The sequence below is a fragment of the Myotis daubentonii genome, chromosome 2, assembly GCF_963259705.1.
Source record: "Myotis daubentonii chromosome 2, mMyoDau2.1, whole genome shotgun sequence".
In the NCBI taxonomy this organism is placed as follows: Eukaryota; Metazoa; Chordata; class Mammalia; order Chiroptera; family Vespertilionidae; genus Myotis; species Myotis daubentonii.
The window spans coordinates 171,547,129-171,567,505 of NC_081841.1; the positions used below are offsets into that span (position 1 = coordinate 171,547,129).

The 20,377-nt window shown below is 39.6% G+C and overlaps 1 pseudogene; it reads right to left on the reverse strand.

Moving 5' to 3' along the window:
• Window positions 1–19,498: 19,498 nt before the first annotated feature.
• Window positions 19,499–20,147, reverse strand: LOC132226394 (high mobility group protein B3-like; annotated as a pseudogene).
• Window positions 20,148–20,377: the final 230 nt, after the last annotated feature.

Below are 20,377 nucleotides of genomic sequence, written 5' to 3' on the forward strand. Positions count from 1 at the left end.
CTTCACCATACAGATTTTCCAATACCTAAAAATTTTAATAGATCTTCCCCTCCCACTGAGCTTTTCATAATAATTTTAGAAAATATGATCATATGAGTTTGCTGATAAATTATTTTATTTTTTTAATTATATTTTTCAATATATTAGATTAACCATTTTCTCTTCTTCTTAATAAATAAATATTTTCTAAGGGAATTTTTATATATTTCTTTACTCATTGTTTTGGAAATACTACCTAGACCAAGGGTGGGCAACCTTTTTGTGATTGCATGCCCAAACCAGCAAAATCTCTGACTCAAAATTCTTCTGCATACCAACCCTAATTTTTTGAGAACATGTTACACCTACTTGATATCTCTTAAGGTGTACATATGCGAAGAACCTTGAAGAAATATTAAAATTGATTCGAGCGATGAAAAATACATTTATTTTTTAATGTATACATGTTATGTAAAATTATTTATTTACCTAAGATACACCTACACTGAATTTATCTGAAAAATAAAAAAGTCGATATTAAGAAAAAAAATTATAAATGGAAGATTATAAGAGAGGTTTAACGTGCCAGCAAAAGTTACTGGCTTGCCATGTTTGGCACGCATGCTAGGGGTTGCCCACCCATGACCTAGACAATATCTTCAGTCCCATTGTTTTTACTTTATTAGTAGGAGTCTATCTCAAATAGTGCATTGTAAAAATCTGCCAAACACTTTTCAATACTTGCCAGATTTGGCCTTCAGATGATATCTGCAATGGATCCTATCAACACTGTTGTTGAAATAGAAACCTGGTATATTGGATTTGGAGGTCTATTATACTGATATAAAGATTTGTGAATGATGAAATTTTTCTCTTTATGTTTTTAGAATTTATGCTCAATTGTAAAGCAATCTACCTGGGAGAAAGCAATTGGTGTGCTCAGTCTCAGTGCAGAGTTGTAATTGATGTTTCATATGAAAAAAATATTTGCTAGACACTATTAATGTAAGAAATATCTTGAAATTTCTGAAAATGCAGAAGTGTAAGAAATTGAGAGAAAAACAGATGCAACTGAAAGTAAACCAGTGGAGAAATACTTTGTATATGTATAGTTTTCCTTACTAAGGTAATAGCAAATGACTAAGTTTGATATCATGATAAGAATGGTTATGTATACAATAAACTGAAATAAGAGTTGAGTATTGATATGAAATTTCCTTTACTTCTAACAAGCTATCCTATCTAATAAAGAGGGAATATGCTAATTGACCATCACACCCTCACAAGATGGCAGCACCCACAGCCACAAGATGGCAGTGCCCAGGCCCCTCAGCACTGCCTCATCCAGCCGGAGTCCACCAGTCCCCTTAGCCCCATAGGGGAAGGCATTGGGGGTGATTGGGCTGGCAGGGGAGGGCAATTGGGGATGATCATGCTGGCAGGGGAGCAGTTAGGCATCAATCAAGGCAGCAGGGGAGCGGTTAGGGGGCTATCAGGTTGGCAGGCAGAGTGGTTAGGGGAAATCAGGCAGGCAGGCTAGTGGTTAGGAGCCAGCAGTCCCGGATTGTGAGAGGGATGGCTGATTGGACATCCCCCAAGGGGTCCCAGGTTGAAGAGGGTGCAGGCTGGGCTGAGGGACACCCCCCTATGCATGAATTTTGTGCACTGCACCTGTAGTCTATATGTATAAAACGCCTGTGGTTGTCATGCCCTCATACTGTAATGACCAATCAGTAGAAGTCTGTGTGTGCAGCAGGCATGCATGGGTGGGCAGGGACTTGACTCTGGAGGAATGACTGGAGGCGTGGATGGGTTTCTGGGTCCTGCCTCCCATGGCAGCAGTGGCAGCTGCAGGGCTCTTTCTGGGTCCCACCAATCCGCAGGACTCTCGGTCTTGGGTCTCACTTAATTTCGTACTATGGGCCCCTAGTCTATATATATAAAATAGGGGTCCTCAAACTACGGCCCGTGGGCCACATGCGGCCCGCCAAAAACATTTATCCAGCCCGCTGGGTGTTTTTGCCACCACTGCCTGTCCTGCCTAGCAGCCGACTCATCCCAGGCCCGCAGTGCGCATGTGTGGAATGTCTGAGGGACAGTGAACTGGCCCCCTTTTTAAAAAGTTTGAGGACCTCTGATATAAAAGGTTAAGTGTCTGTCCAACTGTCAGACTGGTAGCTATGATGCACAGTGACCACCAGGGGGTAGACTCTCAACACAGGAGCTGCCATGACATGCACTGGCCATTTAAAAAGAAACGGCACCAAGGACCTGGCGCTGACAAACCACCACCCTGGAGCAACACCCCACCATATCGCAGCCAACACTGCTAAGGCCCTATGGCATAAAATATAGCTCATAGCCCAGAACAGCCCAGAAATGGTTGCTGTGGGCATTGGGTGATAACATCACATAGCAATGCCCGGCTTTCTCTCCCTAGTGACTAGCCTCCTTAGAATTTCTTCAGCCCAGGAACATGACTTGCTTTATAGCCAGGTGCAAACATGTTACAGTTTAACCAAATGTGTGTGAAGTTTTGTCCCATGCCTCATCTCCTTTGATCCTCACAGAAGTCCTAGAGTAGGTAGATAAGAGACTTGGTAGAATCCTATTTTCTTTTCATTAACCAGAAAATGGAGATTCAGAGAGCTTAGAAACTTGACCCAACTGAAAAGAAGTAAGAATGGTGGACCTTGAAAAATGACTTCAGGTTTTCTCACTATGCAGAATATAGTCAAACACTGCTGCAGTTAAATATTTTACCTTTTGTTCTCCCTGCATCATCCTATCTAATAAAAGAGAAACATGGTAATTAGCATCCAACCGCTACCCTTCCCATTGGCTAATCAGCGAGATATGCCAGCCAAGATGGCGGCGGGCAGCCAGGCAGCTTGAAACTAACATGAGGCTTGCTTGCTTCAGTGACGGAGGACTCCAACGTTCCCTACCTGCCTTGCTGGCCTCTGAGCTTGCAGTTTAAGAAACATTGTAACAAATATAGAAGCTAAACAAAACCCCAGAAACCTGCTTTCAGCGAGCCAGGGATCTCAGGGCTGGAGTTGATACAGAGTTTCGATTATAGAACCCAAACAAACCAGATACCTTCTTTCAGCAGCAGAGACCTCAGAGCTGGAGCCAGAGCTAAAGCTGGCCCAGAATAAAAAAAAGAAAAAGAAAAAAAGGAGCAGTTGGGAGCTTCTGTCATCCGCCAGCCTGAAAACAGCCCTCAGCCCCTCACCCAGACTGGCCAGGCACCCCAGTGGGGACCCCCACCCTGAAGGGTGTGTGACCAGCTGCAAACAGCCATCGTCCCCTCACCCAGACTGGCCAGGCACCCCAGTGGGGACCCCCACCCTGATCCAGGACACCCTTCAGGGCAAACCAGCCAGCCACACCCATGCACCAGGCCTCTATCCTATATAGTAAAAGGGTAATATGCCTCCCAGCACTGGGATCAGCAGAGCCAAGAGGCCTCCCGGCACCGGGATCAGCGTGACAGGGGGCAGCGCCCAAACCTCCTGATTGTCCTGTGGCTCTGTGTGTGACAAGGGGCAGGGCCACAACCTCCTTATCCGCCCTGCTCTCTTCGTGACAGGGGCAGGCACCCCAAGCCCCTGATCAGCCCTGCTCTGTGCCTGATAGGGGGGAGCTCCCCAACCCCCTGCTTGCCCTGCGGCTCTGTGTGTGACAGGGTGCGGCGCCCCAACCCCCCCGCCCCCCACAGGCTCTGCTCTGTGTGTGACGGGGTAGAGCTATAACCTCCCCATCGGCCCTGCCCTGAGTGTGAGAGTGGCGGCGCCCCAACCCCCTGATCCGCCCTGCCCTGAGTGTGACTGGGGGTGGTGTCCCAACTCCCCTATCTGCCCTACTCTGTGAGTGACAGGGGGGAGCTCCTCAACCCCCTGATCAGCCCTGCTTTGTGCATGACAGGGGGGAGCTCCCCAACCCCCTGATTGACCCTGCTCTGTGTGTGACAGGGTACGGAGCCCCAACCCCCCTGATCCGCCCTGCTCTCTGCGTGACAGGGGGCAGTGCCCCAATCCCCTGATTGGCCCTTCTCTGTGCATGACAGGGTACGGAGCCCCAACCCCCCTAATGGGCACTGACAGGGGGTGGCGCCGCAACCTCCCCATCGACCCTGCCTTGCGTGTGACAGGGGGCAGTGCCCCAACCCCCCAATAGTCCCTACCCTGAGCGTGACTGAGGGTGGCATCACAACCTCCCAATCTGCCCTGCTCTGTGCATGACAGGGGGCAGTGCCCCAACTCCCCAATCAGGCCTGCTCTGAGCCCGACCAGGGGCTGCACCTAGGGATTGGGCCTGCCCTCTGCCACCTGGGAGCAGGCCTAAGCCAGCATGTCGTTATCTCCCGAGGGGTCCCAGACTGCGAGAGGGCACAGGTCAGGCTGATGGACACCCCCTCCCCCCCGAGTGCACAAATTTTTGTGCACCGGGCCTCTAGTCTACAATAATAATCTACTTCATGTTGATATTTGCTGCAGTGTTGCTGACCTGAAAGAGAAGTTGGGGTGCTTCACTGGGCTGGAGAAAGTTTAGCTAAATCAGAAAGCAGGTCTAATTAAGCAAATTTATCTTTATATATAAAAGGTTCAGTTGACTCGTGCATGCATGATACATATAAAGCTCTTGCTGGCACCAATCACATGTGTGTTTTTCGATCTGTCATTGTCGATCGTGAATTTGGTTGACACTTCTATTGTAGAGAAAGGGCGCATAATGATATTAAAATATTTCTTCTGATTAATTTCTTTTCAATGTGCCCAAATCTGTGCACTGGGACACTAGTTTATAATATATTTATTTTATTATGTAAATTACTGTAGAGGAAACAGAAGGAAGTTAGGCCATTATGGGAGGACCATGGAGGAAGGAAGTAGAACCAGGGAACCGAACCAACCAATGGAATTGCTAAGGCAACCCAGCTGGGCAGAGACAGAAGGGTGCACTTGGGAGACATGAACTTTAAAATATATGGATATTGCTAAGAAAGGCACCTTGCAGATAATCAATCTCAATGATGTTGCTAAGGCAGAATTCTTTGAAAGAACCAATCAGAAGCTAGCAAACATGTATCTACCCCTAGATAAACAAGTACAATCTCTTCTTATTCCTCTCTCTCTCTCTCTCTCTCTCTCTCTCTCTCTCTCTCTCTGGCACACTGGCTTTCCTAAGGCAGGAGATATGTACCCCTGTACCCTTGTGGTTTATGGCCATGTTGGACTCCACATATATGGACTAATGAACTTTAGTTAGCTTGGATGCTGAACTGCACCCTGATGTAACATGGAATGGAAGCTCTGGACACTGGCCTGCTCCTAGAACCCCAGCTACACTTTTTCCAAGACCAGCTTCTATCAATAAACTTTGCTTCTGCTAACCTTTTTTTGTCTGCAAATTTGTTTGTCGATTTTGCAAGATAATGAACTGGGCCCCAACACCATATTTCAGTTTCATTACTAAATTTCTTTTAGTAAGTAGCTTGACCATGTGAGAGAAAGTACTTAGAATTTCAGAAAAACATTGCATATTAGAAAAATGAATGAAAAATGTGTCTCATTTACAAATAAATTTAAATGGAAAGTTTATAGATATTATATGATTTCATTTTGAAATTTTGGTCATCAAAACATAAAAATCCATAATCCATTGATAATTTCCATATAACTCCATAGTAATAATTACAAATATATAGATAGCTTATATATTTTTAGTATGGAAGCATATATGATTAAATTTCTACTTCTCAAAATCACAGTGAAATGATTAACATATAAATAAGATAAAAAAATTGCTAGAATATACTGCATTATGATCTAGAATCTCAAATAATATGAGAAAGCTTGATTTATTCCATAAATGGTAATGTAATATTCATAATCTATTTTATTTATTATTATTAAATTTTATGAAACAAGATAGTTTCAACAATATAGAAGAGTATTTATATAATTATGTTTAGAAGTATGCCCTGCATATATGTTCTATATTAGTTTGCTCAGGCTGCCATACCAAAATACCACAGCCTGGCATTTTTTAAATAACAGAAATTTATTTATTTACAGTTGTACAGGAGAGATGTTTCAGACCAGTGTTGGCAGTAGTGGTTTCTTAGGGTGCCCCTCTTGATGGCTTTTACATGGCAGTCTTCCCCATATCTTCACATAACCTTCCTTTTGTGTGTATCTGTGTCTCTTCTTGTAAAGACAGCAGTAACATTGAACTGTGGCCTACCCGTGACGTCTTTTCAATGTAGTTACCTTTGTAAAGACCCTATCTCTACATACAGTTGCATTCTGAAGTATCAGGGATTAGGATTTCAACATATGAATTATTAGAAGTCACAATTCAGCTAACTCACATATATATACTTTGAAAAATTTTATCAAAAAGAATATTATAACTAAAAGGATAATAAAAGAAAAACTTGTAAATATGTGCAAAATACATATATTTTGAATGATTTATAACATATAATATTTTAATTGTAACAATAATCAAATACTTAAAACTAAAACAATAATATATTTAATCTATTTCTATGCATTTATATTAAATGGTAAATTTTAACAAGACTATTAAAAAACTGAGTCCTATCCTTGTCATCTATTAGCTATGTTACCTTAGACATATTATTTACCTTCTTTCCCAATTTAAATAAAGTAATTTACTAACAATGCAAGACATTCATAGGACTTTAATGAATCAGTAAAAGCAAAGTGTTTATCATTATTATCAAATATAATTTTATATTATAATACAGCAGATTATTTCAAAGAAAAAATAAGAAAGATTGGACTAGGGCTAGCATTTACTCATATAAATTTTACTGAATTACTTTATAAAATTTTAAACAAAACATATTCTTTAAATTCCGCATAAATGAGTGTCAACTCATATCCTCATATTAATTTTAATATTTTTAAACTTAGTACTACCAGTTGTTATATTCTCCTGTATCAATGAGTGCCTATATGAATCTTTTAGGGTTTCAAAGTAGCACTTTCTTCTGTATTTTAAGGATGTTTTACTATGCTAATCACTGCCCATTTTAATATCTTCTTTGAAATAAAAATCTAGGTGCTAGATTGCTTTTAGTTTTGATCAGAAACACCATGAAGACATATAAACAATCAAGGGGAAAAACATCAAGGCATGGGTCATTGAGCGCAAGCTGTCTATTTCTAAATTGTGAAAAATAACCCTGTCTGCCATAAATCAAATATATCTTATGAGATAAATTCAATACATTGCCTACCCAGAGTGCATTAGTTTTATTGATTTTTCCATGTTTTACTTATTTAATATTTTAAGTTATAGAGCATTTGCAAGCTAACTTTCCAAGACCCTCGAAAAACCCATAAATGTATTCACATTATCATCTCTTTAGTAATAAATTTAAAGTATGGTATTTAGTATTATTTTTTAAAGAACTTACCCCTATCACCACCACCATGACTAATTATATAACTTCCAAGCATTAATAGCTGGATCTGGCACTATAGCGTGCTTTGTATACAGGAATATCCAATAATGCACATTATCATTTCTTCCAGCATTGTGACTGCAATAAATCCCTTTCATTTTCCCAGGCACTGAATGATTTGGATTTGTGCTAGAAATATTTAAACACCTCTGACTGTCAAGATAATGTTTCTAAAATAAGGCTGAAGCAATAAGCACAGGTAGAATTGAGGATGATTGGACGAGGGAGGAAAAATCTGGGCTGGATTATTACAAGATGCTTAGTAAAGCTATGTAAAAAAAAGTAAGGAAGTAAATACCGTTATATTTTACATATAAAACTGTCAGTTAATGTTCTTCTACCCTCTTGTAAATCTTTCTAATATTTTTCACCCATATGTGTATAGATGTTAAATGACTATCACAGCTCAAAGTTTTAGTTCTAGAAAAAAGTTGATAAATTTGTTACATAATTATGAAAGGAAAAGAAGTCCTTTTTATGGATGTATCAGGTCCTTTAGTTGCTGTCCACCTCCACTCATCAGATAGGAAACTTTTTATATGGATTGACATTGTATCATTAACATAAATATTAAAACTCCTTCTTCTTTATCTCCTACCTTTCTTTCACTATTTCCCCAATGAATGACTGTGAGAGTGTTCTGAAATCGTACGTGACTATTCACAATGATGGGTATATTGACATACTTTGTATGCATATTGTATATTACCATACAGATAAAATAATATTATCAATCATTCTGGGCTTAATGGCCACCCTACATATTTCATCAATACAGCAGATGTTCTGTTACAACGTGATTGATTGGTGTCTGTTAAAGTAAGTCCACCACATACCGTTCCAGCTCATTTAATCTTGAGAAAGAGGTTTTGGTTGGTTGTTCTTATTTGGTGTTTCTTGACAAAATTAGCCCTGCCAGGGATGATCAGAACCTGGAACAAGTCCAAACTTGACTAATACAAGTTTATATTTTAACTATCTCCTACAAATAATCATTAGGAAAGTAATCCCTAAACTTTTTTCTCAGTCCCTTGACTATATCCTGAGCTTCCTTTCTCTCATAATTATATTCAATAAATAGAATTTTAAAATTATTTTACACAAATATGTTATACTGTAAACACCTCTCAAAATTCAAATAGGTGTTTAAACCACTGAATCCAATGTCCTATCTACTGTATTCATCTTCTTTCAATGCTGTAACACATTATTTTTTTTAATTTCCCATTTTTTCTTAGTGGGAAATAATCTTCTCCAATACTGCTTCCTATCTCACATTAACAGTCAACATTTTTTATCTCATAAAAATTAATAATTGCCACTTTAAATACCACTAAAAAGCATACGAATCAATTGAAACTACAAGAAAAATAGGCAAAGCAGACATTAATGATATAGTTTTGTTTGAAGAGGTGGGAGCAGTTACTTAAATAAGATATTCACTAACTACTTAAAATAAAAAAAAATACATTATAACTCTTTTCATAATAACTGGTACATATTACCTGTAACTTCCTAAAAATCATATATCTTGTTGTCCCTAATAAGGTTCTTTGAAAATAAATGTCAAGTTTACTTGTACTGAATAAAATTTAAAATTACAATACATCTGTTCCATTTATCAGAGTTTCACCACACAATAAATGGGTGTATGTCGCTCTCCTTAGATAAATGATGAATTTGAGTGTGACTGTAACTTCAGTATAGTTCATGTTTGGGTTTGAATTTATTCTTCATAATGTGTGTACTTATCTTTGATGAATATGCAGATTTATAAAGACATTGAAATATATACAAGTAATATAATATACATGTTATATTTGTATATATATATATTAGATGTTTTTAGTTGAGATAAATATTTTAATGTTTTTATGTTTATATCTTACTTACAGCTATTTAAAGGAATTAATTTAGTTAGATTAACAATTAGCATTTTTCCATTTTGAAAATCTCGCAGCACAGATCTAACCTCCAGTGTCCATTCTGCAAAGTGTTTTAGTTCTGCAGGCAGTCAAGGGTAAAGGAGCCAAAGAGAAACCTGATCATTTAACTCCCATGTTTTCGTCTTTCGGCCTATTTAACTTTCCATTAGCTCACTCAACCTCCTCAGAAGTTATCAGCGAGTTAAGTGGAAATGGGGACTTTTAACTGTTGAATTCAGTTTATATGTTCTTGTTTGAGCACTTAAAAGCTTTGTTAGGAAAATATGAGCTGAAACTAAACACTCAGTGGTTCTCCTGACATTTAGATAAAGGGGCCTGAATTAAATTCAACAGAGCCAGAGCAATCAGCTTGGAGGCTTATTTTCTTGGGGGATTATAAAATTAAATGACTTTATTGGGGTACAAGTAAAGATATTATTTAACTTAGACATAATTTTAAAAACCTATAATAATGTTGCTTAAAATACTGCAAATATTAATTTCTGAGTTTTCTAATTAAAAAGTGTTATAAATTCATTTACTATACTATATTTTTATGTTTCAAAATAAATAGCCATGTTTTTGAAATAATGAAGAGTATTTCAATTTAGAAAGTAATTGAGGTTTCATATAAGAAATTAAAATTAATTTAGCTCATTTAGTATATTAAAATACTTCAACATATAAGCATAAGTATCTGTAAATAATTTTGTCAGCTGAAACATAATTGCACAATCATTGATCAATCAACGATTGAAAGAAAGGATGACTGCACAAAGGGCTCATGTTTATCTGAGAGTCAATTTTTCAGCCCTTCCCAGTGCCTATTAGCTAGTGCCCATTCTGTCCAGGTTAAATATTGTGAATATCACTTGCATACTTAGCATATTAAATTTCACTCCCAAAGGGTATATTTGTCAAATGTACATGAATGGTTATTAAAAAGCCATAAAATGTACATAGTTATCACAATTTTTTCAAGCCTTTCCTAGTATTTTGAAATTGGTTTGCCTGTGTGACCATATTTATTAACTAAAATTAATTAATTTCAAGAATAAGTTTTTAGAGTTACATTATCTAGCAGAAAAGATGAACAACATGTGATGGTGACAGGAACAATGGGACAACAGCTGAATATTGTCATGCTACACCACCTATGAGAGAGAAAAGTGGAAATTTTTATTCCACTTTCATTTCCCCTAACTGCTTTATTCCACAGATTAAGCCTCCTAGGCCCTTGAAAAATATTAAGCATTTCATGAAATTTGACTGTTCCTTTCTCCATCTTGATAAGTGGTGCCCTAAACTTCTCCTTTATATCTTTCCCATGCAGTAGCTTGTATAATATAATTCAAAAGATAGCTTCCTACCATCTGCAAAACAGTTTCCTATATAGCTCAAAACTTTGTGTATAATAGATTTGTGTTGCCACGATTTCCTACATCTTTCCTGGAATTAAGTCACTTCACCCATTTTCCAAATTCGATTTCATTTATTTTTAAAAATCAACTTGTTTTCATACCTAACAGTTATGAAGCAATGTCAGTGAAATGAGGGCTAAAATAAGAAAGAAAGCAAAGAGGTGTATTTTTGGATTGCAGCTGATTGAGAGCAGATGGGCTTTTGACATCCAAAGGCAGCAAGAGGGGCAGACATCCTGAGGGATGGGATACAGCAGACACAGAGAGGTGAAGTGTGTCAGACATACATAAAGTTCAGTTAAATCTCTAAGAAAAATATTAACCTATTCAAACAAATCATCTGTACACTATATTGTGTGTTCACCACCCAAGGCCTTACCTCTCTTCTTCTCCAAGACACTAAGCAGAACTTTTATTTTATTCTTAAACTAGAGGCCTGGTGCACAAAATTCGTGCACTGAGGTGGGGTGTGTCCCTCGCCCAGCCTGCACCCTTTCCAATCTGGGACCCCTCCAGGGATGTCTGACTGCCGGTTGAGGCCCGAGCCTCAACCGGCAGTCAGACATCCCTCTCACAATCTGGGAATGCTGGGTCCTAACCGCTCACCTGCCTGCCTGATTGTCCCTAACTGCTTCTGCCTGCCAGCCTGATCACCCCCTAACTACTACCCTGCTGGCCTGATTAACACCTAAACTGCTCCCCTGCCAGCCCGATTGCTCCCAACTGCCCTCCTCTGCTGGCCAATTTGATTCTGATTGGTCGGTTTCTATGCCAATCAGTGTCAAAAACTCTGCCTCTTAGGCAGCCATTGGATCCTCACAGTTCACCCAGATTTGGCCCTGATTGATTGGTTTGTATGCCAGTCAACGGCAAAAGCTCTGCCTCCTAGGCAGCCATTGGCTCCTCACAGTTGACCCAGATTTGATTTTGATTGGTCAGTTCTTATGTCAGTCAGCATCAAAAGTTCCACCTCCTAAGCAGCCATTGGCTCTTCACCCTCCACCCAGATTTGGTTCTGATTGGTCAGTTTCTATGCCAGTCAGCATTTCTGGGCCTATAAACAAGGCCTGATCAGAAAGATGGGGCTGATCAGCAGCCTCGGTGGAGGCTTGGAGAGAAATGGAGGCCCAGCTCCTGGAGAGAAAGAGAGAGGCAAATGCTGATCAAAAGCTGCCACAGAGGCTATGGATCAGTCCCTGCTTCTCTCTTCAGGCCTCTCTCCAGGCCTGATTTGCAGCCCCCTCAGCAGTCAGTGCTGGGTCACCATGCCTGCAGCCTCAGCCGTCAGTGCTGGGTCGCCACAGCAACCAGTGTTGACTGCAGGACTGACTTCTGGTTGGCCGAGCCTCCAGTAGTGACAGATCCAGGGTTTTTATATATTAGGATTGCTTCTTATATTTGAAAACACTGCAGGATCCTGGGAGGGAAAATGCTCTGGGAACAAAAGAAAACAATAGTAGCCCTGATGCTGCTGATGACAATAATATAAGCTTATGCTATATTTACCCATATTTCAGAATAGTAGACTCTCCTCTGGTTGTCCAGCTATTTTATTATGATTCAGAAGAAAGTAATCATGTGGAAAAGTGTCTACTTGTGAGAGTCTACAATTAAAATAACTATATGGTCTTAGCAGTAAGTGATCTCATTTATGAGTATTAAATATGGCTTGTGGGTAAGTAACTCATTAAAGACTTGATATCTTGGAAGGAGTAGGTAGGATAACACCATAGAAGACTTCTTCTGATAACACACAGAAGAATTGAATTAATGAAGTTCCAACCTCTAAACCCCATAACAGCTGGAGGCTATCGATCACAAGTGTTTCATTTGCTGCAGAGGCTCTTGGAATCACTGAATCTCAAAATGAACCCATCATCAGGGAACTAAATGGTCGATTATGCTCCAGAGGCTGGGAAATATATTTTGTCTTTTCTTTTTCTTCTTTTTTTTTGTAATAAATTATATCTGTGATTTCTAATCAAATAAACTACATATTTAAGAATATATTTGAACAAAATATTTAATTTTCCTAAGGTGATTATTTTAAAAACATTGATCAGAAAAGAAGCTCACTACTTTGGAGATCAGGTTTCAAAAATTAGATCTGGAATTAGTTATGCCAATGGCAGGTGTTTGCTACTTAAAAGAATAAAAAACCCACAAACATGAAAAAATATATAAAAATAAAATGAATGCTGGTGTTGTGTACAGATGGCAGGTAAAAACTCTGTTCCTCATCCAAATCCTAGGAATTATCAGGTGGGGGAAGCCAGGCACAGTCGGGGTGGAGGGGGGCAGAATCTTTAGGGGAATTAAATATCATAAGGATCCTTGAAATATAAAACAACATGTATTTGTTCAGGAGAAAATACAACAGTCCAGTATACATGTGAGAAGCACCGCTGCAAAAGGTGCAAGTATTAAAGGTGTTGAAGACACACCAGAGCACGTTAAAATCTGTGAGTTTAGTTGAGCAAACGTGGATTTAAATTTGGCAGTGCCAGACTGAAGTGGATTCGGAGCACTCCATCACAAGAACGAGGGGTTAGGATTTTATAGAGAAGATGAAAGAAAAACAAGGCCATTATTTGATTGGCTATCGTTTAAGCAGTTCTGTATATGGGAAAGCCTAGTGGCTGTTTGTGACTGGTTGGTCTTCAGTTTCATTTCCTCGATTTCCAGTACATTGACTCTGGGTTAGGATTGGGTTTGTCTGTGCAGGCTACTAAGGCATTAGAACCACCTCCGTTAAAAGCTGCCTTGTTTAAGCATTTTCACAAGAAGCTTCTCCCAACTGAGAGGGGCAGACTGGAGAACGGAAGTGGGAGGAACCTGGGACATCCTTCTCTCAGTGTCTCAGTCAGAAAACTAGTTGGCCCTGCAAAATGTTGTGCTTGTTTGTTCCACTGGTCTTGTGCCCAGAAGCAGAAAGAAAGGTGTATTTCCTTAGTAAAAGACGGGGATCACCAGGATGGGAAAGGCAGGGTGGGGTAGGAGAATGCCTGTCAGGAAAAGAGTGACAGGCAGCATGCTTGGTGGCTGGTAACACTCAGAGGAAATAATCAGGGCAAGAACTTCCAGATCACTCCCTGTGTGCCCCACCATACAGAAAGACATCTTGTCTTCAAAATTGCTGGGGGCAGGTTGTGTCAAGATAGTGCATAAATAAAGACATTTAGACTTGGTATCTTAGAAATTAAGCATGCTCAATGATGAGCTAAAGAAAGAAACTAAGATGTGATGAGTGTCCAAAAGGGCACAATTATAGGGCACATTTGTGAGAGGAAAGATGGAACTAAAATTTTCTCACATAAGGTGACAAAAAGATCAATCTATGGTGACATATTTTTCTCATCACAACAGAACAAGTGAAAGTAGCCCATAACGTTGAATGTGAAAACATGATCAAAACTCTGTAAATAGATGGAAACTGTTTTTATGTGTAAAGAATTTCTTCTAGAAACATATTAATCATCAAATGTGTTATTCATGGGCAGTGTGTTCCCATAAATATCAGCAGCAATTACAGAAAAAAATATACTATGGATATAGTAATCAGTGGACCCTGTAGAGAACCGCAAAAGATAAAATCTAAAGCTCAGAAAGAGGACTTTTTCTTGTACCAGGAGAGTCTCATATTTTCAAAATTTTTTCAGGGAATTCTCTTTTCTTTATAGAGTGGTATGTCTGAAATAAACATGTAAATATTTAATAGATGCAGTGTTTTGTGTTTTTCCCACTGTTTCTATTTTTTGTTTGCTAGGTCTATAAGGTTTAGTTTTTACCTTCTCAAATTTAGCTTTAATCATCTTCCTGTGCATGAAAATTCTAAGCTACTTTGATTCATAGATATATATTTATAACATACTGCATATTCAGAGCTCTCTTACCTTTGTAGATCAGAGTTTGAGGACGGCATTGGCTCGCAGATAATTTCTTTCAGGCCATTTACTCATTAAAAATATTTTAAATTTAATCACGTGTATAGACATTTAGATGTCTTTGGTATGAAAATTTTACAATATTGTTGAAATTAAAATTCAAAAGACATTCCTTAAATTCAATAAGCAACTTTGAAACATGATTCTTATAACCAAGATGAGAAAACTAAGACCAATTATTTCATTAAATTATTTAAATTATAAAATCAAGATAGAAAATATAATTTGCCTTAATACAGATACATCTCTAGAACCTAGTACAGTTGCCATACAGATTTGATTTGGTGGACTCAACATTTTTCACAAATGAAGTTTTTAATTAGTATGAAAAACATAGATTTATTAGTATGAAAAACATAGATTTAAATACAAATGTTAATATTTCCACATACTTATAACATACATTGTGACATTAGATTTGAAGTTGGATTTGAGGTTATCCTAGATAATAAAAGGCTAAAATGCAAATAGACCAAATGATAGAACAACCGAACAACCGGGTACTACGACATGTGCTGGAATATGGTGGGTGTCAGCCACGGCAGGATGGTGGAGCAGGTGAACGGGGGAGCCAGGCAAGGCAGGGCACTGGTCATTATCATCGAGGTGAGCCTCTGGTGGTTACTGAAAATTCTTTGTTCCCACGCATTGTGGTCCCACCCAGCACTCACACCTGCTGCCGATGCCAGCCCCACTTGCACACACTGCTGGTGCTGGTCCTGCTTGCACCCACAGCCAGTGCTGGAGCCACTGCTCATGCCTGCTGCCAGTGCCCAGTGCCAATCCTGATCGCTAGGTGCCATCAGCGGGTGCAAGTGGTGGCTGCCAGCCCTGATTGTCCCAGAGGACTTCTCCAGCTCCCCCTACTCCTGAGGGACAATCAGGGCAGCAGCACCTGCTGACAGCTCTGGCCAGGCCTGCACTCACTGCTGGCACCAGCCCCAGTCACTCCATTCCTTCAGAGGGTGTGAGTGGGGTTGGCGCTGTCAGGGCATTGGAGGGGCAGCGGCAGGAGTGGGGTTTCCAGCAGACAGGGAACCAGGGGAGGTGATGAGAGGGGCTAGGCAGGGGCATGGAGGATGGGCCAGGAATGGCCCTTGTGCCTACTGCAGCCTCGCGGCCCACAGTTCCTTTCAAGGTGCATGAATTTGTGCACTGGACCCCTAGTTTTTAAAATAAAATTCTTTAAAAGTAATAGGAAATATTCCCAAAATCAGAAGTTTTAACATACTACAGTTAATAAACATATTTTAAATGTACAATTTCTCTTGACAGCAAATTGAAATACTTAAGATTTTTTGGAAGCTAATTGCACTCTCATTTAGTTTAATGAACATTTTCAATAGCAATATTATGATTCATGTTTCTCTGAGAAAGAGCAGCTTGATACTTATGAAGTGTTGAGTTGTTCTAAGCAAGACATGTGGCTACTAGGGGGATATTTTTTTAAGCAAATAGCTCAGTCTTACATTGTCAATTATATCTTAAAGAAATCTATTCCTATATTGAAAGCATGTTGTGCTTGAAATAAGAAAGCTGCACTTCAACAGCACTGTAACTATTCTAGAGAAAATTTTACCTGAATGCATCAGCCCCAATTCTTTCTTTCTTTTTTTTTTTCACTAGCAAGAATCCTTCTGGAAATGATCAACTATTGTTATGACCATTTAATGTGCAGGAGGGAAGAAGACTTCTCTAAAACTCTCTACACAGTTTATTTTTTAAAAGTATAGGTTTCAAATAAATATTTTTGAAGATATCTGATTTTATGTAAGTGTCAAATAATTATTTTTGAAGATATCTTATTTTATGTAAGTGAATTATCATTACTATTGAGATTTGCCAATAGTTGAATAATCACATGTTTTAACCCTCTCAAGTTTAGGCCCAGTTGAACAATAGAAGTATAAATTAAAAATTCATCAGTTTAATGATTAATGAAAGATTTTGGTGAACACGGCTTATACCTATTTACAAAATTGCATAATCTTTATTAGGGAAATATCTTCCTACTGTCCTGGCATACTCACCCCTCCACCTCCTCCCGCTCTTCCCTCAGTCCAACTCTCCTCCCTGAGCTCTATCCCACTTTACACCTCAGTTGCCAGGGGCTGCCTGCTGCACTTAATCTCAGGCAGTGGTCTGCAGCATTGCCTGCTGGATTTCTTGAAGCTCTTCTTTGCACAGATTCTGGGACCTAATATTTCTTGAATGAATGAAGCCAAGCAAATTTGGCCAGATGCCACAACAGGGAAATCCAGATGGCAAGGAACTGAAGTATCCTGCAAAGAACTGAGACTCTCACTCCAATGCCCAGGAGGAACTGAATCCTGCCAACAACCACTATAAGATTACCATGTGGATTAAAGGGGAAGAATCACAAAGAAAGATAAAATTATAGAGAGAGGCACTATGGAAGCAGCAAATGCTCTTCCTTTCTATTTGCTACTTAAGGAACTCCCATAAAATAGACACCAAAATATCTAGATCTTTTCTCAGTTATATTTATCTAAAACATGTGGAAATCTGACAACATGGTAGAAATATATAAAGCAACAATACTAGTGAAAATTGAAGTTTAAATTAGTATAATTTATGAATTCAAAAAGTAGATAAATATATATTAAGAAAGATATCAATCATAATAAGTTCAGATAAGAATATTACCAGGATCTTTGAAGCTTCTACAGTGTCACTTTCTGGTCTAATATTCTTTCTTCTGGTACAACTGGTAGAGAGGGAGGAGTTAAAATGACTGATCTGTAATCCATTTGTTTTCTGATTATCTGAAAACCATCCTATATAATAAAGAGCTAACATGCAATGGTTGTCACTCCCTCGTGCCCTCGTCCCCTCACGCCCTCGTGCCCTCACTCCCTCACACCAGGGCTGGGGGATCTGAGGCTGGGCCAGGGTCCTGAGGCTGCATCCCCAGCCTTGCCACTGGGGCTAGGGGACCTGAGGCCAGGTGGGAGGACATGAGGCCGCTCCCCCTGCACTGGCACCGGTGCTGGGGGACCTGAGGCCGGGCAAGGGGACCTGAGTCTGTCCCCCCACCCTGCGGGGCTTGACGGGGCTGGGGTTGGCTGGGTCTGGGCCTCGCGCAATTTGGAGGTGCATGTGGGTGGGCGGGGACTTGACTCTGGGTCCTGTGGCGTGCCCTAGACTCTGACAGGAGAGACATTTTCGTATACACTTTACTAATTTTCTTTCATCTCTGACACTTCTATTATAGAGAAAGGGCAAATAGCAATGTTAAAATATTTCTTCTAATTAATTCCCTTTGAATGTGCACGAATTTTGTGCACCAGGCCACTAGTACCTAATAAAAAGAAGAGAACAAAACTGCCATGATTTTTTGTTTGTTTGTTTTTTGTTAATCTTCACCTGAGAATATTTTTTTCCCATTGACTTTTAAAGAGAGTGGAAAGGAGAGAGGAGGAAAGAGAAAGACAGAGAGAGAGAGAGAGAGAGAGAGAGAGAGAGAGAGAGAGAGAGAGAGAGAGAATGTGAGAGAGACACATCTACTGGTTGCCTCCTGTATCTGGGGAATGGACCTGCAACCCAGGTATGTGCCCTTGACCTGGAATGAAACTTGCAATCCTTCGGTGCACAGATCAGCACACTCCACCACTGAGCCACATAAAACAGGTATTTTTTTTTTTCAAACAAAATCCACGACCTATCTAGATACTTTAATAATAAAATATTAAAAGATATATTTTATTGAAAAGCTCTAAAGAGAAAACAGGTAAATCCCCTTATAGATAGTACAGTAGTGAATAAGGTACCAAATCATAAAAATATATAAAGCTTGGTTTAATTATGTACTAAATTATAAAAGGAATATTTTATAATGATTTTATTAATTTGCTTTATTTTTTTAAAATGTAACACTGTTTTTATTTAACTTCAAAAACATTTCCGCATTCTAAACACAGAAAAAATAACAAAATGTTGCAAACTGTGTTAGTACAGAAGGTTCTTGAACTTTCTTGACTCTTCACTTTGTTGACAATGAAGAGTTGTAGTTTCTTTTAAAACAGTTAAAAACTACCACACAACTACAAAAGGATCCACATACTTCTCATTCCAGCTGAGCCCCCTTTTTCGACAGCTAAGAATGTCCGGCTGCTCTGTCACTACTTACAAAGACAAGGCGACCCGAAGCTAAATGGCTGCCCGCTGCAGTGTCCACAGGTCCAGCCTCACAGTGCCCACCCCGAGCTACGGCCCCTCCAAAAGGCATCGTCCTCACAGCCTCAACGCCAAGCAAAGAGCATCAAGAGCTTTTCTTGGTTGTTTCTTCTTTTTACAAACTATAGAGATGTACAGTTCAGGATTTCTAGCTAATAACCAACTAGTTAACACCTCCTTACAGATTAAAAAAAGAGAGAGAGAGAATGCCAGAAACATCTTCAAATGCTTTGTCACACCAACAGCAAAGTGCACAAAGTGAGGAGAACACGAGAGCCTTTTCATTTTAAAAATGTTTGGAAATATGTACAACTTTGATACAGTTTCTGGGTGCTCCGGACACCCATGGCCACTTCATGTAAACCACTGACAATTTCTAGAGCACTTTGAAAGACTACATGTGATCATGATCCGATTGTGTAATTGACCCTAATGAGGGCAACAGACACCTCTCAGATTAGAGCTGTGTCAGTTACGGCGCTCCCCTACCCTAACGTATTCACAAGGAGACAAATAAGCACTTTTTTTTTATTCCTTCTCCTCCTCTTCTTCCTCCTCCTCCTCCTCCTCCTCCTCCTCCTCCTCCTCCTCCTCCTCCTCCTCTTCCTCCTCTTCCACCTTTTTCTGGGCAACTTTAGCAAGACCCTTGGCGCCATCAAACTTGCCTTTAGTCTTATAGTCGGCGAGATCCTTCTCATACTTCTCCTTCAGTTTTGCAGCCTTATTGTTGTAAGGCTGCTTTTCACTGTCACTTAAGTTATTCCACATCTCGCCCAGCATCTTTGCAACATCTCCAATAGAAATTCTAGGGTTTGTGGATTTGATCTTGGGGCAGAATTCCGAGTAGAAAAGGAAAAAATCCAGACGGTGACCTTTTGGGGGCATTTGGGTCCTTCTTCATGCCTCCCTTAGCTGGTCCATAATCCTTCATTTCCCCATCATAACGTACTCTATCTGCCGTTGCCATCTCCTCAAATTAAATTTCTCTTTTGCCGACATTGTCTTCCACCTCTCAGAGCACTTCTTAGAAAATTCTGCAAAATTGACTGGAACTTCTGGGTTTTTCTTCTTATGTTCCTCTCTGCATGCCTGCACAAAGAAGGCATAAGCAGACATCTTGCCCTTTGGCTTCTTGGGATCACCTTCAGCCATCCTGACTATATTGTTCGCTAGTCTGGGCAGCGCCTAATTTGCTTTACTGTTGCTAAGTAAAAATTGCCTCTCTTTTCTTTGTATCCTGTTGGCAAGGCTTAACAAATTTTTATGCTCTTGCATATATATTTCTTCATTACTGGCACCAAAACATTTTTGATCATTAAAGTGATGCATATAAAGGTGAATTTAATAACAGCCTGAAGATTGTGTAAAATTTGTAGAATACAAAGAGACTGAGGGCAGAAAGAAGTA